Below are 27,324 nucleotides of genomic sequence, written 5' to 3'. Positions count from 1 at the left end.
ATATTTAGGGAAAGACTTTCAGGTGTCTCACCCTCCTCCAGGGATGCTGTATCCAACTGACCTGTGTTGCCTTTCCACCTCTAAGCTGTGAACTATGTGAGATTCCCAAGTAGTGTGTAAATTCCATGAGTGCAGGATCCATTGTACTCATTCAAGCCAGGGTTTTTTGGACTGTGGGCCATGACCCATTTGTGAGTCATGAAATCAACTTGTATTTTAAGAAGTGAAGTGGAAAAGTACAAAAGCATAGAAAATATTTTTTAAAAATCACCCATAGGAAATATGGTTATTATTTTGTGAAACTTTTGTTTCAATGACATATATATGTCTGTGCTTTAAAGGTAAACTATATTTCTTCTGTAGTCCATTCTCAAAAAAGTTCGAAAAACACTCATCTGTAGTCAGTCCTATGTGACTTGAAGGCAGCTCAAGAAATAGGTGTGATATACAAATGACACTTCACTGGTACTGTCATTGTAAAAATTAAAAGCTATTAGACTTTTAAAAAGTTAAGATAGTGTGGGTGTTTATAATAAAACATGAAGCCATATTTTCACAAGCCTTTGTAAACTTGTAGAGACTTATTTTTGTTAAGATTTAAGTTTAAGGCCTGGGGTTATATAACTCAGTGGTGGAGCACATGCCTAGCATGTGGGAGTCCCTGGGTTCAATCCCCAGCACTGCAAAATAAATAAATTTAAAAATAAATATAATTATATGTAAAATATTTAAGTTTGTACCTCAGCCTAGTATTTAACACCAATATTCAGTTTATTTAATTTGTTAAGAAGAGGTATTTTTAAGAAACCCAGGTATCCTGAGAAGGGATATATTTACATATAGTTTCATTTCTAGCTTTTCTTTAAGGTAAAATTGGCAAGCTAGACTTGTTGGACTTGGTGGGTTTGGAAGAATTAGGAAGAGGATTTGAGAGTGTTCTTAAGAGTCAGAATACTTAGCCAGCTGATTGGCCTTGGGCAAGTCATTTAACTTTGTTGGTCCTCAGACACATCATCTTTTACGTAGGGACAACGACACTGGCCAACCTGTCTGATAGAGTTGATGTGTGGGTCAAATGAGATCACAAATAGAACAAATATTTGGAAAAGTACTATGTTGAAATGTTTGAAGATAAATTTAATACCTTCATCATTTAGAAAGGATTTGAGGGCAGAGGATGTAACTCAGTGGTAGAGTGCTTGCCTGCTTGCTTAAGGCCCTGGGTTCAGTCCCAACTCTGCAGTCAACCAGTCAGTCAATCAATAGATGATTTGAGGCAACTAAGTGCAAATGTATAAGATGGTTTTAATATTATCAGTATTTCTAAGCTGTACTCTAGTGTACTCTAGTCATTTTCCTACCCCAACTCTGCCACTCGGCTGTGTTCCTTTGTAGCTTTAGGCAGACAACTCTGAATGTCATGCTTCATATTGGTCTTCTACAAGGAGGTAAAGGGCACAGTAACCTGGCAGTTTTACCCACTGTTCCATGCATATATCTCTAGCTCTTTCTTACCCTGCCCCACCTCAAAAAAAAAAAAGAAACCAAAACCAAAACACATTCCATTCATTCTGTGAGCATTTAGTGTACTCCTGTAAGCAGTAGTTGAGGTAGCACACCAGGTATATCTTAGTGCAAACTGAGGACTACTTTCTGCTTTACAGTCAGAAGTAAATAGGTATGCACCTACCTCTCAGCTGAAAATGGTCCTTTTCTCAATAGCCTTCTCAAGCTGTTCCTGAGACCCATGTGGTTTAAATAACAGTATCTTGGGAAATTTTCTGAAGGAACCAAAATGGACCATAGAAATAAGATTATTTTTCCCCCACCATACTGTTGGAATAGACTGTTTGGAGTAGTTTGTAATTACTGGACTGACTTTGTGGTAGGATCACATTAAAAAAAAAACACATGTAACATTTGGGTACAAAGATATTCACTGAAGCATTGTTTGTAAGAGTAAAAAGAAAATGGTAATCACCATGTGCTGATAAGTACATAGTGGCAAGATATGTTATTAAGTGAAAAATGCATGTTATAAAACATTGCATATAATATGATTCATTTTGGTGAATGAATGAATATGTATGCCTGTATTTTTTCTGGTAGGATAGAAAAGTGTATCTCTGGGTGGAAGGATTGGGATAGTATAGTTCTTATTTTTTCATTTTATACTTTTCCTCAGTGTATTTTCCACTATATAAGTGTATCTTTAAAAATTGTCAACAGGGTTTACTTGGGTTATGAAGATTATAGATAATTTTGCTTTCTTTTTTTGTATTAATGTTATGCTTTTAAAGCATCCGCCTTTAAAAAATAACACTCAAAAACCATCAAAATATTCATGAAAACTTAGTCATAATAAAAACATGTCAGATAAAGCAATGTTGTGCACATTTTATTGACATTGTGTTTTTTAAAAAAATCTCCTTTTCATCACCTGTACCTCCTGTATTCTCAGACTGCTGTCTCTATACATATATAACCCATCTCTCATTTGGTTAAATTCATCTGGGGAATAAAGGGCAAAAAGACATTCCTATTTATTAACGTTGAAAAGTAGGTAAATAATTAATAGCCCTGGGAGTCCCTGCATAGACTCTAGACAACAGGCCCTTTGGGCAGTCATCCTCATTCTCAGTTTCAAATGTACTGTTTATCCCTCTGGAATTATGATAATCAGAAATGATAATGGTAAAATACATTATGACTATTAAATTCTAATAATTATGGGAAAAACATGTATACACAGGCCATATAGAGGCAACAGATCAATGATTAAATACTTAAAACTAAAAAGTTTTAAAAACTATAGTAGGTAGTTATATATAAAAAATTATTGAAATGATACCTGATTTCTTTAGTTCAGTATTTTCATTGTAAAATGGTTGGGGGTGTAACTCAGTGGTAGAGTGCAATCATAGTATTCAAGAAATCCTGAGTTCAATCCCCAGCACCTAAATAAATTAATCAATTCAAATTGTGTTTAGTAAGTAATATTAGATGAATAGGCAAGTGTGATCTATAATAGCCTAAATTTTAAAAAATTGTTGAATGAAAGGCCATGAATGCCAGTATTAACAACAAAGGAGTAAAACAGTACTGTGTTTCTTGAGGCTGGTAGAACAGTGCTTGGCTAAATCAGACTGGTGGAATTTTAGCAACTTTTAACACTAAAGGAGTTTGCTTCTTCACACATAACAGCTAGTTTTCTCCTTACATTTCTGAGGATGCCTGCTTTTCTGTTACACCTTTGACCCCTTATCTCAGAATGTCTTTTTCTTGTATCCCCAACTTATCAACAAATGCTATGACATAGAAGCAGGTGTGTTCATAAGGTTTAGCCAGAATTTCTACACTGTTCAAGTCATTTTGTTTTGTAGTAGCTACTTGTTCCATTCTTATCCTTTCCTGTGATGACAGATGTCCACAGTGGAGCTTCCATGATCATAAAATAATACTAAGAGCTAACACTATGGAGCAGACACTATTCTAGGTGTTTTATATTTATTGTACTATTTTAATTTTTCTCTATCTATGGGTTATGTATTATTTTAACCCCATTTTACAGATGATAAATTGAAGCACAGAAAATTTGAGGTTATGTAACTGGTGTGCCGCAGAGCTGGGTACACAGACTTCAAAGCTGGTGCTCAACCCTTTCAAAACATTACTTTTCAGAGATAGCTTGTGGTAGACTTTGGATGAAAGCCCTTGTTTAGTTCTGCAGGTGTTAAAAGAAGAAATGAAACAAATTCTATAAATTAATTTTTGAACTTTCCCCTTTTTGTGTGCAAGAAGCCTTGTTCCCTCACCGTTGAAGGCTGCATCATTTCATCAGCCTAATTAGTAGATAAGTGAACCCCTAAGGGATATTAAAAGATTTTCCTTCCTCTAGAAGCTATTATAGGGGGATGCCTTATTGAAGATACAGTTTATTTCTCCAAGAAGTTCTTGTTGAAATGTGGACATTCTGCCTAGTAGGGGTAATAGAGCAAGCTAGGTATAAACTGGAGATTTGTTAATTTAGGACACTACATCTTGACATGGCAAATGAAAGTAAGAAGGAATGAGTGAATTTTCTTTCCTTGTGAATTAGGAAAGCTCCCAAAACTGGAGTTCTTGAGAGACACATTACATCCCGAGGCCCTAGCCAGGTTTATTTTTGCAACCACTTTCATCTATCTAATGAGGGTTTCTAAACTATAATAGTGTAGGATCTGGGAATAAGAAAGAGCCAGACTTGATTTATTCAGGGATTTCATACTTGGTTATTTTACTCTGTTATTTTACTCTGTTAGCAGTTTTAGCCAGGTCCACTGGCAAGGGAAGCCACCAATACCTAACTGAGATGAGGCTAGATAGTATAAGCCTGATGTCTAGGGCATGACAGGAAAGGTCAGCTCAGGGAGGCTGCAGGCATCTACTGTTTTGGGGGGAGACAATTAGGCTGCAAGGTATTATTTTAATTATAACATACTTCTATTGCAGTATGTAGCTCTAAAAGATAACAACTCTTTGAAAACATTGTTGCAATACCCTTGTGACACCTTAAAAAAATTAATAATCCCTTAATTATCATCAAATATGCAGTTAGTGCTCAAATTTCCCCATCTCACAATTTTTTTTTAACAGTTGGCTTGTATGAAGTAGGATCCAAAGAAGGCCCACACATTGCATTTAGTTGAAGTGCTGTCTCTCTCTTTCTTTTTTTAAAGTAACATACATAGAGAGGAGTATATAAATTTGTAAGTATACAACTCAGTTTCCTGTGAAAGCACCACTCAGGTCATGAAATAGAATGTTACCAGGACCCAGTGGCATCTTATTGTAGTTTTTTATTTGCATTTATCTGATGTCTAATGATGTTAGGCATGTGTGGCTATAGACACACATATATTTATTTTTTTTCCATTTGCATGCTGTCTTTTATGAAGTGCCTTTTCAAGTCTTTTGCCACTCATCCACTTTTTAAGATTGTGTTGACTTTTCATTGATTTGTGGAATTCAAGGGGAATATGAGGCCTTGATTGGATGTGTATATTGCAAATTTCTTTTCCCACTGTGTGGTTTGCTTTCATTCTTAATGGAATCTTGATGAGCAGAAGTTCTCTAATGAAATACAATTCATCAATTGTTCCCTTTATGGTTTGTGCTTTTTGTGTCCTACTTTAGAAGTCATTCCCTGTCCTCAAGGGTGTGGAGATATTCTATGTTATCCTCTAAAAGTTTCAGTATTTTGCCTTTCACTTTATGTCTACAGTCCTGAGTTTTGTGACCTATGTAAGGTAGGGGTCATGCTGCATTGTTTATCCATGTGGATATCGAGTTGACACTACAGTAACAAAATGACAAAACAAAACAAAACAAAACGCATCCTGTCTCTGTTCTACAGTGAGGTCATTAAAGGACTGTACAGGTATGCTTCTGTTTATAACCTGTCTGCTTTATTCCATGGGTCTATTCAAGAATCTGTATGCATAATTAAGCAAAAATTTGTGCTAATGCCATACTGACCTCATTGCTATAATTTTGTAACTTTTACCATCTGGTAGTGTCTTTCAACTTTTTCTTAAAGTTTGTCTTGGTCCTTTCTTTGTGTTTAAAATATAGAATCATCTTGTTGATTTCCACAAAAAAATTGCTGCCATTTTGATTGGAATTGCAATAAATCTGTAGTTCAATTTGGGAAGAACAGATATCTTTATGTTTTGTATCTAGAAATTTTTGTATCTGGGAAAATAGTATATTTCTCTACTTTGATTGGTCTCCTTTAATGTCATATTTAATTTTTCTCAGCGATGTTTCATGGTTTTCTGTGTAGAAAATCTCACATAATTTACTAGATTTATTCCTAGGTATCAGGTGGTTTTTGATACTAATGTAAATGATATCATGTTTGAAATTTTATTTTCCTCTCCCTATTCTAATGCTAAGACTATTGACAAGTGACTTCATCATCAAAGGCAAACTGAAAGCTCCTAGCAGTACTATTCTTTAGTCTTGAATTTAGTATGTTTTGACAATTTATATTTACTTTCCACCTTCAAATAACAATACAGCTGATGTCTCATTCTTTGTATTAGACTTATACTCTCTCTTTGTCAGAATTGGGAAGAGGGACCTCCAGGAGTCTGTTTAGAAGGAAAGGAGGAGTCTTCTGGGCAGAGCTCATCCTTTGGGAGCTGGAGCCAAGCTGGACCCACTTGACCTTGTAACAAAGCCCCAAGGGAGGGAGCTCCAGAGACCGTGTGGTGTCTGTCACTCATTTGTCTTCCAGCTTGGGTGTCTGTGGACTATGTCTTATTGCAGTCCTTTGGAGGCTGATCTTATAAGAAGGGAGGGCTCTGAGTGCAAATGTAAAGAACTGCTTACACAGTCATTTCAGAAAACATTGGATATAAGCTGTATTGCTTTGTTACTCCTTTGATATATCACAAAAGGAGGGAGGACATTGTCCCTTACTTTGTACAGAACTCCTATGGTTTTGACACCTCATAGCAGGACCTACCAGAGGCATCCCCAGGGCCAGCAGCAATAGTGGTTGTGGGAATAATAGTTTCTATTTATTTATTTATTTATTTATTTCTAGTGCTTGCTAGGTACCAGGCACTATTCTGTTTTATAAATATTAACTCATTTAATCATCATAACTACCCCCATGATATAGGTTAGATAATACTATTTAAAAAAATAAGAGCAGAAACTGGGGCACAGAAAGGCTAAATAGCTTGTTCACACAGCTCATATGTGACAAAGCTGGGATTCAAACCTAACTGGTTACAGAGTCTGTGCTTTTCACATTATATAGCCTTTCAGGTGATCACAGCAAGTGAGGGCCACAGGAGGAAGAAAGGGATAAAGTGGGGGATTCTTGCAGAATACCTTGCCAGGTAGCCAATTGTACTTGCTCTTCAGCATCTTTGAGATATCTCTTGAGGACAGAAATATCTTGAGATGAGGATGGGGCTCCTTTAGAAGGGGCTGGGGACCACATTAGCAGTTCAGATCCAGAGAAGCGAAACGTAGGTGAGATAATCATAACTTGATCTTCAGTGCAGATTTACAGACCTAAGAAATATAACATCCATTGATTTTTCAATTTTATCACCTTAAAATTTCCTTAGAGTAAGTGGAGTCATGACTTCTTGTCTGTTCTTTCTCTGAGGCAACGGGCACATCTATATTTAGACTGATAGTCATGCTTCTGTGGCGATGGACCAGTGTGTGCCTCCAAAAATGGCTGTGCATTGAAACAATGTGTATCTTCATGGACAGAGAAATTATCAACATTGTAGATTTGATGTACACACAGCAGAGAGACTTCTACACAAATTTACTTATTAAGCAGATAAGCTAGCATTTGTGCTAGGAACATAGATGACCACTTAGGCCAGTGTCCATGAGCTTACACAAGCAAACAGGCTCAGACTCAGCTATAACACAGACAGTATGAATCTAGGGCTCTGGAGGCCTGATGCACCAGAGCCATTCATTTTGATGAAGAACATCAAAATTTTTCCCACTGACATGAACCAGAAAGTTGGGTTTTCTTTAACCCCATCTTTTCTTTCACTCCCACATCTCATGTGTCACCAAGCTCTATTGATTCTACCCTTTAAATAGCTTTCAAATCTGGCTTCTCTTTTCCACCTCTGTTGCTATGAATAGTTTGTATCCTTTACATTTTTTTCACCTGCAGTAAACAACAATCTCCTAAATTCTTTGTTCTTTTCTCTCATTAATTACCTTCACTGCCACCAAGATTATCTTTATAAGGCGTAAAGCCATTATGTCACTTCCCTACTTAAAACTGTTTTGATGGTTTTCATTGCTGAGAGGATAAAATCTAATGTCCATGCCTCACTTTCATAGCCCCATCTCTCCCACTTCCTCTAACCAGTCACACCAGACCTCCTGGGGGCTCTGGGAACCTAGGGACCACTTTTGACTTGGTGTTTTTGTTTCGATTTTCCTCCAATGCCTTGTCTGCCATCCCTGCCTCACTCTTATCCTTTTGGCCAGCTCTGCCCTTCCATGGAGATTGTCCTCACACTCATCTTGGGGAGAAGGCTCGATACACTTCCATAAGCATTTTTCTCACCCTTTGTACACTGCGAAGGTCTGGCTTCCCTGGTAGACTGTAGGGCCCTTGAGGAATATCTTACTCCTCATCATATTCTCAGTTTGCTGTGGGCACTTTGTGGATACTTACTCAATGGTTTCTCCATCCATCAAACCCTCCATCCAATATTTCGACTAATGTTTTTTGAGCACTTCCTGTATTCAAGGCACTGTTCTAGTAGGTGCTGAAAATATCCTTATTTCCATGCAGCTTATATTCTTAGAAATTCATCCAAGTTTATATTCTAATCTTATATTTTGTCTTCTAGGGAACACAGGCAATGAAGAAAGAAACAGGGACTATTTCAGGTGGTGTGGGGTGATGGGCAGAGGATTAAGGTAGGGTCATAGGACATAGTGTGTGGATAGGCACTTTATTTCAAAAGTCAGGGAGAACCTCTCTGAGCAGCATCTTTGAGACTGAGATCTGAATGAATTGCTCTTATGAAGATCAGGGTAAAAAACATTCCAGGCAGAAAGAACACATAATGCAAAGACCTTACGATAAAAATAAGCCGACTTTTGGAGTAAGCACTCAAGTTAATTAAAGCTAGGACAGGAACAGAGCACAGTGAAGAAAATACCAGTAAGGGAGCTGGGACTGACAGAGTAGCTGGTTTGGGGACCAAAGGTAATTCACTGTTTAAAACATACTAGATATTTATTGGCAGCTATCAGAACCAAAATAAAAAGGTCCTGCGGTTCATGACTGATACACAAAAACACTTAGGATGTAAATGCCAAATACCTTTCTCAATGTCATTTGGAGCCAAGCTCTCTGTGTCAAGGTGGCCTTTGTGAAGAAACCACCTGCTTATAATTCACTTGGGATTCCATTGTTCTTTGGGCCTTCACTTTGCCATAGGGTTTATAAAGACACAAGAATGTGAACTCCTTTTATTTGTTCTGAAATATGCTCATTTTAACCTTTAAAGTGGGAAAATCCTTTAATTTACCCATCCTTTTTTTTTTTTTTTTTTTTTAGCTGTACTGGGGATTGAACCCAGGGCCTTGTGCTTGCAAGGCAAGCACTCTACCGACTGAGCTATCTCCCCAGCCTCATTATTTGCCTTTCTAATATTTTTGTTTCCTTCCTTTGCTTCCTGAAGCACATGGTGCCAGTCTGAAATCCTGTGTACTCTGGTACAGGGCAAGCCATGTACTCATGTACACACGGCCATGGCAGGGCATTATATCACAAGAGTTATTCCTAGTACATTTGGCTCAAGTGGTAGGCCACCGTGTGGCAACTACAAAGCTCATCACAGGTAGGCTGAACATTAAACTTGCCAAGCAGGAGTTGTGCCTTGTGACGGCCTGTTGATCAACTTTGTTCTGACCATAATGTTCCCTTGAAATCCTGGAATTGGGTTCAGAAGACCCAAGAGAGTTCTATTTCATAGAGGGGTGCTCCTTGCTACCTAGCTGATGTATGGAAGATATACACTTTTTATTTCCCCCAGTGGATAGGTGGGTGTCATACAGGAGAGGTAGTCTTGGCCACACCAAGGCCTCATGTCTGGGCAACCTAATAGAACCCACCATGGCACAATGACCTGGTTTTTTTGTTTTCACTTCTTTTATATTCCTGGTTATTTTTGTGGGAATCAACCATTTAGAAAAGTTATTCAGTCATATGTTACAGTAATTTAGGATCAGAGGAGGGGGACTGGGATTGTGGCTCAGTGGTAGAGCACTTGCCTGGTGTGTAATGCCCTGAATTTGATCCTAAGCACCACATATAAATAAATAAATAAATAAAATAAAGGTCTATCCACAACTAAAAATATTTAAAAACAAACAAACAAAAGAAGTGGCCAACCTTAAAAAAAAAAAAAAAAAAAGGAATTTTGGACCTCTAAACTTTTCATACATGGTAACTGAGGCCCATAATGGTTATCTTTCTCAAGAGAAAAGAGTGGGTTGGTGTCACAGCTGGCTCTACTAGTCTTGGGTTCCTGACTTCCAGGATGGTTTGTCTATCCCTAGTCATGTTGCTGCTAGTCAATATAAGGAGGTAGCAAAGTAGACCATATGAATTTTTTTGTGTGTGGTGTTGGGAATTGAACCCAGGGTCTTGTGCTTATGATGCAAGCACTCTACCAACTGAGCTATATCCGAGCCCAAAAAAATATTTAAAGCTCATAGTCCATGTTTAAAACTTGAGAGATTACACATAAGAATCTGGATTTCTAGTTTTTTCTTTTCAAAGATTTGGGTCCACATTTCTGCAGGACAGACTGTTGATATTAACAGTAGCTTCTGCTTTTATGCAGAATGTGCACTCTTCAGTTTATCAGTCTCCACTACTCCCTATTGCCTCCTAGATATGGAGGTTGACTGCCAGTTACCATTTATGGTCAAATGCGCACTGTTGTGTTTCTGACAGAATTAAGAAACACATACCCATGTGGGCTATATTTTAAGAAGAAATGAACATTTAAAAAAAATAAAGTGTTTCAGGGTCAAAAGGATACAGCTCGATAATATTATGAAACAAATCTATTTAGCACCTGAAGGCATTAAAAGTTGCAGCTTTTGTTAAACTCCTAACACCGTAATGAGAAGAAATTTGGGTACATCTTTTTACTGTAAGGTTGTGGTACACCTTTGAGAAGTTTTGAAAAGAGATTTTTCATGGCATGGGGAGGAAAAGTGGAATAAACAGAAGGAATGGTACTCTTCTCTGTTTTCCTCCTGATCCTAGAGCTATCAAGGTATGTGATCAGTTTGTTCAGACACTGAATCAAGTCGTCCAAAAGGTTCTGTAGTAAGAATCTTTTTATGTTGACTACTTTCAATAGGATTATCTTGAACTGTTCTGATAATCATGGCAGCACAGCCACTGGCGAAGTCAGAACTGAGGGCTGCGTGCCATTTGTTGAAGTATCAGTGAAATTGCTTGAAATTGCTTGCACCATATTACTCTAGAAATAAGGTACAAATAACAACAACCCAAATGTCCCACAAACATGATTCCTTGAATAAAAGGTGCCATTCTTTCCCCACCCTACTACTGTGGATAATACCATTTATAGGCCCATTTCTTTTCATAAGGGTTTTTTTTGTCTCTAATTCTGCCTGTCCTTCACCCCCACCAACTAATACTTCTGTTTCAAAGCCAGGAGACTCTGTAAGGTTAAAAATAATTCGGCTATATTGTGTTGAACATAATTGAAATGTCATGAGCCATCTAGAGAGCAGAAGAACCAGTTCTCTCTTGTTGCCATTGGTGCAGTCTGTTTGCTTTTCTGGGCCCTCACTGAAGCTTGAGCTGAGAAACCTGGTGAGGAATGTTTCCTCTGGCGTTTCGACAGGCACAGCTATTTGTCACTGCCTCAGAAGCTGCTTGGCTGCAGGTGAGGAAGGCTGCCCATAAGGGAGGGATAATTATGGTCAGGGACCTGTCTGAACTTTCAGCTGGCTTTGCTCTGTGCCCAGACTGATATCTGATGCAGGAAGTCTTCTCTTTCTTTAAATTCATATTCATGATTTCCTCACCCTCTAGATGGGACACCGCCTCTGGTCCTGGTGAAGGGACTGGAGATTCTGAAGCAGGCCTTTGGCCTGACTGAACACAGGGTTGGGAGGTGGAGTCTCTTGTGGAAGAAGGACTAAGTTGAGGGAGTAGTCATTGTCATTAGGATACCATACACATGGCAAAACCAAACATGATTGCTCACATCACTGACTCACCTGAAGCATGATTAACCTCGAGGGGGAGGGGCAGGCATATGTTTGATTCAGTGGAGTGGGTACCAGAATTCCTGCCTTTCCCACTACCAGACTCCATTGATTACTTCCTTTCCAGAGGATCTGGTGACCTGGAAAACTCAAGACACACATTGACCTGCGAAGTCTGTCTTGGCCTTGTGAAACCCTTGTCATTTGGCCCAATAGAGTAGAACTTGTGATTGAGAGAAAGGGGTCTGGATGCTCTTTGACTTACCAGGAACCCAGGAACCTTGTGGGTACCTGGTAAAACAGTGATTAAACAATGACTTCAGTGCTCAGAGGAGAGGCCCATCATTATTAACTTGGCCTCCTTGAGAAACTCAGAGTGGATTAGGGTGCTATTGGGCTAGTGTGACCCTCATCAAGGACAGCATGCGTGCCCAAGGAAGTGGTCAGGAATAGAATATGGACAGCATTATGAGAGGTTTTTTTTTTGTCATTTATTTTTGTGTATCATAAATAATAGGATAATGGGAAAAATCTCAGTTGCCATACCTGAATTGGTCACATCGAAGCAACAGTTATTATTCCAGTCATGGTAAATTAATGTAAATCCCAATATAAACATTGTTTTACTTCCTTTTTATTTTTATATGAGGCATTTGGCTTGTACATTATGTTTGAAACATCAAATGTGCTGTCATTTGAATATGAATACCACTTATGTTTTAATAATAATTGGCATTTTTAATATGTGTATGGCACCACAGGTGTATCATTTTAAATTACGTGTACAGAATTTAAAGCATGTAGTGACTAAAATAATTACTGTTGCTTTATGTGGCCTATATAGGATGTACCAGTTTAGCAGATGTGGTCATTTAGCACACATAAAAAGTCACCTTAATTTGCCTGTCAGAAACCAAGGAGATCACAAGTCTCAAGTAGAATTAAAATATCCTTAACATTGTCCATGAAGTGTTGTACTCTTTTCTTATCTCCTCCTGTCTCCTCACACCACATCCTGCTCCCTTCTACGAGGGTGGTATTTCTACACAGTAAAGTCTCATCCATGAAAAGTCCCAGCATGTAGTGGGTCTGAATCCCTTCTAAACCTTTCCCTAGCCCCAGAAAAGGAATGTGGTCCTGGAAATAGCCTAGATAAGTGCCAGCTGTGGCATAGTGCAAGGATTCTCTTTTCTTTTTGACATTCTTCCGTTGTGCCATCCCAAGGAAGAGGTTTGCTCATTCTTGAACACCTCCTTGCACAAGGCCATGTTGTAACTACTTCCCATCCCCCTCTCTCTTGGGATGGATGTTGGTGATCCAAGAAGATACAGGATGAGGCTTGCCCCAGAAGTCGCCTGGCATCCTCCACAGTGTGTTGACTGCACAGGAGTTGGGTGCCGGGTGCCAGCCAGGGTGAGCAACAAGGGAATAACTCACCCTAGGTGATAGCCTGTGAAGGGGACGCCCCTTCCCTGTGCTCTAGTGTGGAGATCAGATGCTTTTAGGTCAGCAGCTTGTCAGGCCTGGTGCTCGTCAGGCCTGGTAAAGAAAGTATGTGAGGAGTCAATAGGAAGTGAGCAAGAAGCTTGGTGTTTCAGGTTAAATAGGAAGACCTTCTACATACAGAATTGGATTTTTAAAACAAGGATGGCTGTTGCTGAACCCTCCACTGTGTGTGTCCCCCTCAACTGATCTCCTAGCTTTGGAGAGGAGAAATGGCTTTGGCTTCCAAAAGTTGCCTTGAAGCTAGCTGTAGGAGGACCAACCCTGCATAGTCATTTTTATATTTCCTATGTAAAATTTAACAGCGTTTAAACAGAGCTTTTCCGAAGATCAAAGGGTACCCAACTGAATAGGAATCCATGCATGGTCAGAGAATTTAATATTTTTTTCCTGTGGCTCCTTTTACTCCCTCCCCACAATCCCAAGTAGGTGAAATATTGGGCCAAAGAGCCAAAGAATCCTGTTTAGGGAGGAATCTTACCCTCTTTTCCAGCCACGCACTTTTCCCTTCTTGTAACTTTCCAGTCGTCATTTGGGGAATACTGTTGGTAATTCTGACACCTGGTGGTCATCTTAAAAACTGCTCTCTGGAAGAGCTGAATGTTCACTTTTATTGTTTTTTAGTTTTTTAGTTTTCAGTGTAAGACACATTTTATAAATTAGAGATTATTATTATTAATTGAGTTGTTTATTGTAAAATTCTTGCAAATACATTCAATAGTATACATTTGGATAGGAAAACATTTTAAAAATAGTTTTAGTTGTAGAGGGACACAATACGTTTATTTTATGTATTTATTTTTATGTGGTGCTGAGTATTGAACCCAGTGCCTTATGTGCAAGGCAAGGGCTCCACCATTGAGCTACAACCCTAGCCCGTGGATAGAAAATTTTAGATATATTAGAAGCTATATATGGTGGTCCCTGGAAAGTGCAGCTAGGTGTGGAGGCAAGGAAAACTTATTTTACTTTATACCTTGTAGTTCTCTTTGAAATATGTTTTAAGCAAAAATAATATATTTCTCTAATAATTATGGTTAAGTACTGGACTTGGGCAGGAGGCTTAGAAGTCTAGCATATTCCCCTCCAAGCTCCTAGACTCTCCTTCCTTTGTATCCAAGGGCCTCTAGTGCACTTGGGTGTTTCGAAGGAGTGGAATGTGACTGGAGTCCCTCTGTTCATTCACTGATGGTGGCAGAGGGGACCCAGAGCTGAGCTGGAATGATCTTTGGGGAGTAGTGTGGCCAGAGTGCCAAAGTCCAGACAAGTTCCTTGTTCCTTGGGTGGTCAGTAGCAAAGGCAGCAGTGCTCTTCTCTGTATTGACTCCTTAGGTGGGCTGTCTGCTTCCTGAAGTTATGCTCTGCAAAGGATTTCCATCCCTCCGAGTCCCTGATGTCTCCCAGGTGTGAGACCATCAGGAACCAGTCTCACCAGGCCTGGCAAGGCAGATGCTTCTAGCACCTGACACCAGAAAACAGGGCTACAGGCAGATGTGGCTTGTGATTGGCTGGCAGGAAAGCCATGTCTGATGAAGGCAACCATCCTACTCTCTGTTTGATTCCAACAGTATTGAACAAACTTCCCTAGTACCATTCCCATTCCCTCCCCAATAATAACACTTTTATTTTGTTGAAGAATCACCACTTTTTCCCCGCCCCCCAGTACTGGGGATTGAACCCAAGAGAGCTCAACCTCTGGGCTACACCCCTGTCCCTGAGACATTACCGCTTTGTAAGTGTGTGCTTAGGGACAGCATGCCTTCTTCCTGCCGTATGCCCACTCATTCCCCTGCTCATCCCCTGCTCACTAGGCATGAGGGACTGAGTGCTCAGAGGAAGATGAAGGTATTCTGGGGCAGAGCATTAGCAGGTCTCCCCAGGGCTTTTCTGGGGCCACAGTAAGGAGAGGCCCTGCCTGTGCTTGTAATGCAGACCCTGAAGTCTGGGACAGGAACCTAGGAGGGGTGCTCTTTCAGTGCTGTTTTGTAGCAGCTTTTCAGGGAAAGGAAAATCATAGTACCAGGCTCAATAATGGAGGTCTTCATACATGAGACCATGTTTCAGCTGCAGGGATCAACTCTCTTCATGTTGTGGGAAAGGGTTCCAGTGTCCCTCATCTCTGACTCCAAGCAGTCATGCACCAGACCTCCTGTTGGACAGGTGACCTACGTCCCCCTCTCAGCCTGCCTTTTATCTTCCAGAATGATCAGGGCAGCTCCCTTGCCCTCCCCCTTGCTTCCTCCTACTGCTTAGATCAAAGAGCTTTAGCAGATATCTTGTGACCTTGAGGATGGAAGTCACATGCTAGAGGAGACAAGAAGGCTGAGACCCTGATGACTTCATAGACCTGCTAAAACAGTTCCGACTGTTCACTCCTGGCCTTTATACAGTGAAGAGAATGAGTCCTTACATGTAAACAACTGGGTTTTCTATTCCATGCAGCTGAATTTGATTATAACAGATAATGTGACCCTCAGTGGCATCCAAGTGTTTTTCTGTTCTCATTAATTCTATGAAAAAAGGGGCAAATATCTCTTAATAAAGAACAGAAATAACATGATTTGAATCTCTGGTGGACCATTCCTTCTGATAGAACTCTACACAGTATAAAATAGATCTGTTTGTGCTATCTTTCTTAGAATTCTCGAATTTGAAATCTTTTCCAGGATAGGAGTAGGACGAAGCTGGATTTTTTTTTTAAATTTTTTTTTTCATTGTATATCGACACAACATCTTTATTTTTATGTGGTGCTGAGGACCGAACCCAGTGCCTTGCATGTGCAAAGCAATCGCTCTACCACTGAGCTACCGTCCCAGCCAGAAGCTGGATTTTCATAAGCATATAGTGTCTCATAACTTTTATTTATGAAGATAGTATAAGAGGCAATAGGGACTCAGAGGGGAGAGACAGCTCCTCTGATTCCTTTTGTAAAATGTGTATTTGGAGCTTATGCAGAGCACTGGTCCTGAGTTCAGAAAAAGTAGTTGGTGTGGGGGAGACTCTTGGTTCAGTTCCCCTGAGCATCCTGAATAACAAGGTGGGGGATGTGTGGAGTGTTAGAGTCATGCGACCTACATTTTTAACAGTCTTTTTTTTTTTTTTTTTTTTTTTTTTTTTTTTTTTTTAGTGGTATTGAACCCAGAGGCCCTTTACCACTGATCTACAACCCCAGCCTTTTTTAACTTTGAGACAGTCTCACTAAATTGCCCAAACTGGCCTTAAACTTGTGATCCTCCTTTCTCAATCTCCTGAGTAATTTGGGTTATAGGCCTGCACCACCACACCTTGCTTGGAGTCATCTTTTTAAAGAAGTTTTATTGGGATATCATTGACATACAATAAATTATATGTATTCAGAATAGATTATTTGATGAGTTTGAGTTTTGTCTTGTATTTACATTGGGGAAAGTATTACCACAATCAATGGAGTGATCATATTCATTTACCCCCAAAAGTTCACTTAGGCCCCTTTGTAATCTGTCATTCTTCCTCTGACAACCACTCTGTGGATTAGTTTGCTTTTGCTGAAGTTTTACATAAATGGAATCATAGGCCTGAGGGTATAGCTCAGTGGTAGAGGATGTGCTTAGCATGCATGTGGCTCTGGGTTGCCCGCCAGTGGGTGCATGCGCATGTGTGCACGTACACACACACACACACACACACACACACACACACACACAGATTGGAATCATTCTCTTTTTATTATCTCTTTATTTTTACAGACTGTTTTGATTCATTGTACACAAATGGGGTACAACTTTTCATTTTTATGGTTGTACATGATGTAGATTCACACTATTTGTGTAATCATACATGTACATAGGGGAATGATGTCTGATTTCACCATCTTTCATACCCTGCCATGTCTTCTTTTTCCTAGCATAACGCTTTTTATTTATCCATTAACAAGATGTATTGAACATGTATCAGTTCTTTTTATTGTTGAATAGCGTTACATTATTTGGATGTATGTTATCTGTATAATTTGTTTATGTATCACTCGTTTTCTAGCTATTAAAATAAAGCTGCTATGAACATTTGTATACAGGACTTTGTATTACTCCTTCTTGAGTATATAGCTAGGAGTGGAGTGACTGGATTATAGGGCAGGTGTATGCTTAACATTTTCTATTCTAATCAGATATTTTTATTTCACACTTGATTCATTGTGTATTTCAAACAAAAGATGTTTAATACAGACTTAACTGTGATTCATTATATATTTTAAGTTGAAAATGAATTCTTAGCCAATATGACTTGATTCCCCTTTTTATAAGGACAGATAATCACACCAGTATTATATAGAAAAGTACCTATACTGGAGTACACTTGCTTTCCCTACCTCCAATTTGAGATCATAACTAAAAGGAATTCAACGAATCTATGGACATATGTGTTTGTTTCTAAATATATCCTCTTTCTCACATACATGTATCAGGCATAACTGATTCTTTCTCTCTCAGCTCTTGTAGTGATTTTTAAATTTTTAAAACATCTCAAGATTTTAATCAACACACCATAAAGTTTGTCCATTTAAAGTGTACACAATCCAATGGTTATTACATTATTACAGAGTTGTGCAAGCAGCACACAATCTAAGTTTAGAACAGTTCACTCAAAAGAAACCGCTTATCTTTATCAGTTACTCCCCATTCCCTCCTCCCAGTCCCCCAACTCTTGGCCATTAATAATATAATCTCTATTTCTATATATTTGCCTGTTCTGGGCATAGAATATAAATGGAGTCACACAGACAGTTCCTTGTGATTGGTTAAGTTAGCATGATGTTTTAATTGTTTATTCATGTTGTAGCATATATCAATACCTTTCTTCTACATTTTTTTTTTTCTTCGCACGGGGATTGAACCCAGGGGTGCTTAATCACTGAGCTATGCCTCACCCCTTTATGATTTTTTTTTATTTTGAGATTGAGTCTCAATAAGTTGCATAGCACCTTGCTAAATTGCTGAGGCTGGCCTTGAACTTGCAATCCTCCTGTCTTAGCCTCCTCCCAAGTTGCTGGAATTACAGGCATGCACCACTGTGCCCAGCTATGTCACCATTTTTTTTTTTTTTTTATTGTAAACAAATGGGATACATGTTGTTTCTCTGTTTGTACATGGCGTAAAGGCATACCATTTGTGTAATCATAAATTTACATAGAGCAATGTTGTTTGATTCATTCTGTTATTTTTTCCCTTCCACCCACCCCTCCCACCCCTCTTTACCCTCTATACAGTAGTTCCTTTCTCCATACTTGCCCCCCTCCCTAACCCTAACTCTAACCCTTCCCTCCCCCCCATTATGTGTCATCCTCCACTTATTAGCGATATCATTCGTCCTTTGGCTTTTTGAGATTGGCTTATCTCACTTAGCATGATATTCTCCAATTTCATCCATTTGCCTGCAAATGTCATAATTTTATCATTCTTTATGGCTGAGTAATATTCCATAGTATATATATACCACAGTTTCTTTATCCACTCATCAATTGAAGGGCATCTAGGTTGGTTCCACAGTCTGGCTATTGTGAATTGAGCAGCTATGAACATTGATGTGGCTGTATTTCTGTAGTATGCAGATTTTAAGTCCTTTGGGTATAGGCCAAGGAGTGGGATAGCTGGGTCAAATGGTGGTTCCATTCCAAGTTTTCTAAGGAATCTCCACACTGCTTTCCATAGTGGCTGCACTAATTTGCAGCCCCACCAGCAGTGTATGAGTGTACCTTTCTCCCCACATCCTCGCCAACACCTGTTGTTGCTCGTATTCTTGATAATCGCCATTCTAATTGGGGTGAGATGGAATCTTAGGGTGGTTTTGATTTGCATTTCTCTTATTACTAGAGATGTTGAACATTTTTCCATATGTTTGTTGATTGCTTGTAGATCTTCTTCTGTGAAGTGTCTATTCATTTCCTTAGCCCATTTGTTGACTGGACTGTTTGAATTCTTGGAGTAGAGTTTTTTGAGTTCTTTATAGATTCTGGAGATTAGTGCTCTATCTGAAGTATGATTGGCAAAGATATTCTCCCACTCTGTAGGCTCTTTCTTCGCATTGCTGATAGTTTCCTTTGCTGAGAGAAAGCTTTTTAGTTTGAATCTATCCCAGTGGTTGATTCTAGCTTTTATTTCTTGTGCTATGGGAGTCCTGTTAAGGAAGTCTGGTCCTAGACCAACAAGGTGAAGATTTGGACCTACTTTTTCTTCTATAATCTGCAGGGTCTCTGGTCTGATTCTGAGGTCCTTAATCCATTTTGAGTTTAGTTTCGTGCATGGTGAGAGATATGGGTTTAGTTTCATTCTGTTGCATATGGATTTCCAATTCTCCCAGCACCATTTGTTGAAGAGGCTATCTTTTCTCCATTGCATATTTTTGGCCCCTTTGTCTAGTATGAGAAAATTGTATTTATTTGGGTTTGTGTCCGTGTCCTCTATTCTGTACCATTGATCTACCTTTCTATTTTGGTACCAATACCATGCCGTTTTTGTTACTATTGCTTTGTAGTAGAGTTGAAGATCTGGTATTGCAATACCCCCTGTTTCACTCTTCCTGCTAAGTATTGCTTTAGCTATTCTGGGTTTCTTATTCTTCCAGATGAATTTCATAATTGCTTGCTCTATTTCTGTAAGGTACACAATTGGGATTTTAATTGGAATTGCATTGAATTTGTATAGCACTTTAGGTAGTATGGCCATTTTGACAATATTAATTCTTCCTATCCAAGAACATGGAAGATCTTTCCATCTTCTAAGGTGTTCTTTAATTTCTTTCTTTAGTGTTGTATAGTTCTCATTGTAGAGGTCTTTCACCTCTTTTGTGAGATTGATTCCCAAGTATTTTATTTTTTTCGAGGCTATTGTGAATGGGGTAGTTTTCCTAATTTCACTTTCTGAAGATTCATCACTTATGTATAAAAATGCGTTGGATTTATGGGCATTGATCTTGTAACCTGCTACTTTACTGAAATCACTTATGAGTTCTAAGAGTTTTCTGGTGGAATTTCCAGGTTCCTCTAAATATATAATCATGTCATCAGCGAACAGGGATAGTTTGAGTTCTTCTTTTCCAGTTCGTATCCCTTTAATTTCTTTGGTTTGTCTAATTGCTCTGGCCAGAGTCTCAAGGATGATGTTGAATAGAAGTGGTGAAAGAGGGCATCCCTGCCTTGTTCCAGTTTTTAGGGGGAATGCTTTCAGTTTTTCACCATTTAGAATGATATTAGCCATGGGCTTAGCATAAATGGCCTTTACAATGTTAAGGAATGTTTCCACTATCCCTATTTTTTCTAGTGTTTTGAGCATGAAGGGGTGCTGTATTTTATCAAATGCTTTTTCTGCATCTATTGAAATAATCATGTGATTCTTGACTTTAAGTCTATTAATATGGTGAATTACGTTTATTGATTTCCTGATGTTGAACCAACCTTGCATCCCTGGGATGAAACCCACTTGATCATGGTGCACTATCTTTTTAATATGTTTTTGTATGCGATTTGCTAAAATTTTGTTGAGAATTTTTGCGTCGATGTTCATTAAGGATATTGGTCTGAAATTTTCTTTCCTTGATGAGTCTCTGTCTGGTTTAGGTATCAGTGTGATATTGGCTTCATAGAATGAGTTTGGGAGGGTTCCCTCCTCTTCTATTTTATGGAATACTTTGAGAAGTATTGGAATGAGCTCTTCCTTAAAGGTTTTGTAGAACTCGGCTGAGAACCCATCTGGTCCCGGACTTTTCTTTGTTGGTAGGCTTTTGATGACTTCTTCTATTTCAGTACTTGAAATTGGTCTATTTAAATTGTTTATGTCCTCCTCATTCAGTTTAGGAAATTCATATGTCTCTAGAAACCTGTTGATGTCTTCCAAATTTTCTATTTTGTTGGAGTATAGATTTTCAAAATAGCTTCTAATTATGTTTTGTATTTCCATCCTGTCTGTTGTGATATTTCCTTGTTCATTCCGAATTTTAGTGATTTGGGTTTTCTCTCGTCTTCTCTTTGTTAGTGTGGCTAAAGGTTTATCAATTTTGTTTATTTTTTCGAAGAACCAACTATTTATTTTGTCAATTTTTTGTATTGTTTCTTTTGTTTCAATTTCATTGATTTCAGCTCTGAGTTTAACTATTTCCTGTCTTCTACTACTTTTGGTGCTGTTCTGTTCTTTTTCTAAGGCTTTGAGCTGTAGTGTTAGGTTGTTTATTTGTTGAGTTTTACTTCTTTTATTAAATGCGCTCCATGAAATAAATTTCCCTCTAAGTACTGCTTTCATAGTGTCCCAGAGATTTTGATATGATGTTTCTTTGTTCTCATTTACCTCTAAGAATTTTTTAATTTCCTTCCTAATATCTTCTGTTATCCATTCATCATATAATAGCATATTGTTTAATCTCCAGATGTTGGAATAGTTTCTGTGTTTTACTCTTTCATTTATTTCTAACTTCAATCCATTATGATCTGATAGAATACATGCTAGTGTCTCTATCTTCTTGTATTTGCTAACATTAGCTTTGTGGCATAATATATGGTCTATTTTAGAGAAGGATCCATGTGCTGCTGAGAAGAAAGTGTATTCACTCTTGGTTGGATGGAATATTCTATAAATGTCCGTTAAGTCTAAATTATTGATTGTGTTATTGAGATCTATGGTTTCTTTGTTCAATTTTTGTCTGGAAGATCTGTCCAGTGGTGAGAGCGGCGTGTTAAAATCACCTAGTATTATTGTGTTGTGGTCTATTTGGTTTCTGAAATTGAGAAGGATTTGTTTGACATACATAGATGAGCCACTGTTTGGGGCATAGATGTTTATGATTGTTATATCTTGCTGATTTATGCTTCCCTTAAGCAGTATGAAATGACCTTCTTTATCCCTTCTGACTAACTTTGGCTTGAAGTCTACATTATCGGAAATGAGGATGGATACTCCAGCTTTTTTGCTGAGTCCATGTGCATGGTATGTTTTTCCCCATCCTTTCACCTTTAATCTATGGGTATCTTTTTCTATGAGGTGAGTCTCTTGCAGGCAACATATTGTTGGATCTTTCTTTTTAATCCAGTCTGCCAGTCTATGTCTTTTGATTGATGAATTCAGGCCATTAACATTCAGGGTTATTATAGAGAAATGATTTGGTTTCCCGGTCATTTGGTTCATTTTTAAAATTTTGTTTATTTATTTGTTTGACACAACTTGTTTCCTCCTTTATTTGACAATTCCTTTAGGATAATTCCTCCCTTTGCTGATTTGCTTCTTTGTTTTTCATCTCTTCCTCATGGAATATTTTGTTGAGAATGTTCTGTAATGCTGGCTTTCTTTTTGTAAATTCTTTTAGCTTTTGTTTATCATGGAAGGATTTTATTTCATCGTCAAATTTGAAGGTAAGTTTTGCTGGGTATAAGATTCTTGGTTGGCATCCATTTTCTTTCAGGGCTTGAAAAATGTTGTTCCAGGACCTTCTAGCTTTTAGGGTCTGGATTGAAAAATCTGCTGATATGCGTATTGGTTTCCCCCTGAATGTAATTTGGTTCTTTTCTCTCACAGCCTTTAAAATTCTGTCTTTATTTTGTATGTTAGGTATTTTCATTATAATGTGCCTTGGTGTGGGTCTGTTGTAATTTTGTGTATTTGGAGTCCTATAAGCCTCTTGAACTTGATTTTCCATTTCATTCTTCAGATTTGGGAAATTTTCTGATATTATTTCATTGAATAGGTTGTTCATTCCTTTGGCTTGTTTCTCTAGGCCTTCCTCAATCCCAATAATTCTTAAATTTGGCCTTTTCATGATATCCCATAGTTCTTGTAGATTCTGTGCATGATTTCTTACCATCTTCTCTGTTTGTTCAACTTTGTTTTCAAGGTTAAATATTTTGTCTTCAATGTCTGAGGTTCTGTCTTCCAGGTGTTCTATCCTATTGGATATGCTTTCTATGGAGTTCTTAATTTGGTTTATTGTTTCCTTCATGTCAAGGATTTCTGTTTGGTTTTTTTTCAATATCTCTAACTCTTTATTGAAATGATCTTTTGCTTCCTGTATTTGCTCTTTTAACTGTCGATTGGTGCGATCATTCAATGCTTGCATTTGCTCTTTCATCTCATCGTTTGCTTCTCTGATCATTTTAATTATGTACATTCTGAACTCCTTTTCTGTCATTTCTTCTGCCATGCTGTCATTGGGTTTTATTGATGTAACATCTAGATTTGTTTGCAGCATTTTCTTTCCTTGTTTTCTCATATTGTTCAGATATCAGTGGACCGCTGAGATATTGCAGATTTCCTCTGTTGATTTACAGTGTCCCTGAAGATTTCTATATATATCCCCTCTTAGCCTTCAGTAGGCTGAAGTCATGGAGGAAGTTGATAATGCGGTGCTCCACAAGGAAGCTGCCTCTCTAGGAGTGGTGGCCTTCAGGTGGGGTATATTCCCTGCTAGTGGGCAGAGGTGCCTCCACTTGTTGACCAATGGTCATCCAAAGGGGACCTAGGCTGCGGGCTGAGGCAAGGCCTGTTTGGGCCTGTGTCTCTGGTTTTACCGTCCTTGTGGGGAAACCTCACCAGGCAGGGAAGACTCACCCAGTGGGGAGGTCTCGCTGGTCAGTTTCCTCCTAGAGGTTCCCCTCAATTTACAGCTACTGCCTGGGCTGGGCTGCCTTCCTCTGCAAAGTTTCCAGGGGCCCGGCCCTACCTCCTGGGCCTGGGAGCCTCACCCTTCGCAGATGAATCTCCTTAGGCTGCCCCTCCTCAGAGAATTTGCCCATAGGCCTGGAACCTTCGCTCCGCCCTAAGCCTGTCTCTGTGCGGCTCTTCCACCCAGAAGCCTCCTAGATCCTGGGACCCTGTTCTGCACCTAATCGCCTGGCTGCGTGGCCCCTCCTCTGAGCAGCCACCTGTGGCCCTGAACAATCGCTCTGAGTCCCAGAGACCCGCCACAGGCCTCTTCCTCCAGACAGCCGCCCAGTATGCCGGTGCGGTCACTAGGAGTCCAAGAAACTCACTTCGTGCCTCCTCCTCCCACCAACCACCCGTAGCCCGGGGCAATCAATCACTCCGAGTCGAAGTGACCCTCCCCGTTCCTCCTCCTTCTCCAGATAACCCCCCGGGTGTTCAGGAGCAGTCCCTCTGAGTGGCTCTGAATCCACGTGACCCGCTGCACGGGTCCTCTGGGCAACCGCCCGGAGCTCTGGTGCGGCCACTCAAGACCAAGCGTCCCACCACGCTTCTCCTCCAGGCAGCCCCCCTGTGTTCAGGAGCTGTCACTTTAAGACCAAACAACTCACCACTCGCCTTCTCCTCTGAGCAGCCGCCTGGAGCGCTAATGCAGTCACTGCGAGTCCAAAGGACCCGCCGCGCTCCTTCTCCTCCTTCTCCTACTCCTCCGGGCAGGCCCCGGGGTTCAGAAGTGGTCAGAGTCCAAACAGCTCGCCACGCAGCCCCTTCTCTGGCAACCGCCTGTAGCTCCCGTGTGGTCACCCGAATCCAAGCGGCCGCTCCTCTTCCTCCTCGTCCTCAGGGCAGGCCCCGGTGTTCAGAAGCGTCGTTCTGATTCCAAACAGCTCGCCGCGCAGCTTCTCCTCTGGCAACCGCCTGCAGCTCTGGTGCAGTCTCTCCGAATCCAAGTGGCCACGCTCCTCTCCTCCTCCTCAGGGCAGGCCCCGGTGTCCTGAGTCCACACAGTTCTCCCCGCCACTCCTCCCCCGGGCAGCCGCCGGAGCCCCAGTGGCTGCTCCGAGTCCCAGCGCTGTGCCGAGCGGCCTCCTCTATGGCGCTCCAGCGGGGGGAGGGGCGTCTCGCCGGCAGTTCTACTTCACAAAGTTTCCTGCGTTCCGGGACCCCCGTCCCATCCGGGATGCCCCCCCAGGGGGTGAGAGTCACCCGGCTACTTTGAGTTGGTCCCAAGCGTCCCAATATCTCCTCTCTTGAATCCTGAGTCCTGGAGCAACACGAAATGCAGCCACCCTCTAGGCCGCCATCTTGAAAACCTCTGTCACCATTTTTTAAAAGAAAAACTACCTTTATATTTTACAGCAGTGTTAGATCCATAGTAAAAGTGAGGGATCAGCACGGTGTTTCCATTTAGACCTTACCATATGTACCGCATTATCAACATCCTGTACTGGAGTGGTACCTTTGTTATCCTTGATGAATCTATATTGACACATCAGAGCCCATAGCTTAGGGCTACATTAGGGTTTATTTATGGCACTGTATGTTCTATGGGTTTTGACAAATGCATGACATATATCCATTAAAGTATTATACTGAATAGTTTTACTGCCTCCAAAATTCTCAGTGTCATGCTTAAATTTTTAAGAAGCTTCTTAAATTGTTTGGGCAAAGTGGTCATACCATTTTAAATCCCTATCAACTGTTTATGAGGGTTCCAGTTCCTCCACATCCTTGTCAATGCTTAGGATGGTCAGTCTTTTTAATTTTAATCACTCTAACAGGTATGTAGTAAGATTTCATTGAGCCTTTAATTTGAATTTTCCTAATGCATCTTGTGCTTATTTGCCATATAAATATCTTCAGTAAAGTATCTAAACTGTATGGTGAAAAGAATTTTGTTAAAATCCTTTGCCTATTTTTACAATTGGATTTCTTTCTTTTTGGTAGTTTTTGAGTTGTTTATATAGTATGAATACAAGTCCTTCATTAGGTATATATTTAACAATGATTTTCTTCCATCTTATAGGTTGCCTTCATTCACTTAGTAGTATATTTTGATATATTGATGAAGTTTATAATTTTCAAAATGAGTCATGTTTTGATGTCGTGTCTAAGTAATCTTTGTCTGCCCCAAGGTCACAAAATTTTTCTCCAGTATTCTCCTCTAGAAGTTTTATAGTTTTAGGTTGTACATTTAGGCCTATGTTTCATTTTGAGCAATATTTATTTATTTATTTGGTACTAGGGATCAAACCCAGGGATGCTTTACCACTGAGTTACATTCCTAGCCCTTTTTGTTTTTTATTTTGAGATAAGGTCTTGCTAAGTTGCTTAGGACTTGCTAAATTGCTGAGGCTGGCTTTGAACTTACAATCCTCCTGCCTCAGCCTTCCAAGCTGGGATTTCAGGTATGTACCACTATCCCCATCTTGAGCATTTTTTAATAACAAGATATGGATCAAAGTTCATTGTTTTGCATATGGATATCCCATGGTTCTAGCTCTGCTTGTTGAAAGAGCTATCCTTTCTCTCTCAGTGGTGTTAGGGGTTGAACACAGGGCCTTGTGCTTGTTATTTACAGCCCTATTTCTCTATTATCTTCCATTTATCTACTTGGTTTATTTATCTCAAAACATACTGTTTTGATTCCCGTAGCTGCTAAATAGATCTTGAAGTTGGGCAGTATGAATCTTCTAGCTTTGAACTTCAAAGTTGTTTCGTCTATTCTAAGTTTTTTGAACTTAGAATAACTCGTATAAATTTTAAAACAAGTTTGTCAATTCCTGTGGAAAATCTTGCTGGGACGTTCAATGGGAATATGTTGACTCTATAGAACAACTTGAAGAGAATTGATATCTTAGCAATATTGGGGTTTTGATCCCCAAATAGTATATATTTCTTCCTGTATTTAGGTCTTCCTAAATTTCTTCGCAAGCTGGATGTGGTGGTGCATGTCAATAATTCCAGCTATTCAAGAGACTATCAGAAGGAGCCTAAGTTTGAGGCCAACATGGGAAATTTAGCAAGATTCTGTCTTAAAAAAAAAAAAAATTAGAAAAAGGACTGGAGATGTAGCTCAGTGGTACAGTACTTACTAGTATGCATAAGGCCCTGGTTCAATTCCCTGTACTGCAAGGAAAAAATTTTCTTTCAGTAACGTTTGGTGGTATATATGTTTTTCATATATTTTATCAAATATTCCTAGTGTTTCATATTTCTTGTTGCTATTAAAATCATATTGTTTTAAAATTTTTCTTAATTTCTAAATTTTTGTTTCTAATATATAAAAATACAATTAAGTTGATATTCTGATCTTATATTCTGCAAATTTGCTATCCTCATATATTAGTTCTTTTG

At 39.4% G+C, this 27,324-nt stretch overlaps 1 protein-coding gene and 2 long non-coding RNA genes across 4 annotated transcripts in view; 2 read left to right on the top strand and 1 right to left on the bottom strand.

Moving 5' to 3' along the window:
- Positions 1 to 27,324, top strand: part of LOC306641571 (uncharacterized protein) — a 148,054-nt gene that overhangs the window by 2,828 nt on the left and 117,902 nt on the right. The gene's annotated exons all lie outside the window — the stretch shown is intronic.
- On the bottom strand, positions 641 to 27,324 carry LOC306641573. Its single transcript, XR_013758196.1, has 4 exons — positions 25,281 to 27,324; positions 13,246 to 18,366; positions 11,821 to 11,948; positions 641 to 7,071 (listed from the first exon to the last, which is right to left on the bottom strand). It is a non-coding gene; the product is annotated as an uncharacterized lncRNA (long non-coding RNA).
- Positions 9,190 to 27,324, top strand: part of LOC306641574 — a 125,978-nt gene continuing 107,843 nt past the window's right edge. Inside the window, exons 1-2 of one of the 2 annotated variants that reach the window (XR_013758197.1) lie at positions 9,190 to 13,038; positions 13,072 to 13,221. This is a non-coding gene — a long non-coding RNA (uncharacterized lncRNA). Of the gene's footprint in view, positions 13,039 to 13,071; positions 18,384 to 27,324 lie in introns of those variants that run through there. The other variant, XR_013758198.1, reaches the window with a different exon arrangement.

The sequence above is a fragment of the Sciurus vulgaris genome (genome assembly GCF_902686455.1).
Source record: "Sciurus vulgaris genome assembly, chromosome: 12".
Classification (NCBI taxonomy): Eukaryota; Metazoa; Chordata; class Mammalia; order Rodentia; family Sciuridae; genus Sciurus; species Sciurus vulgaris.
This window is presented reverse-complemented; position numbering and strand designations above follow the sequence as displayed.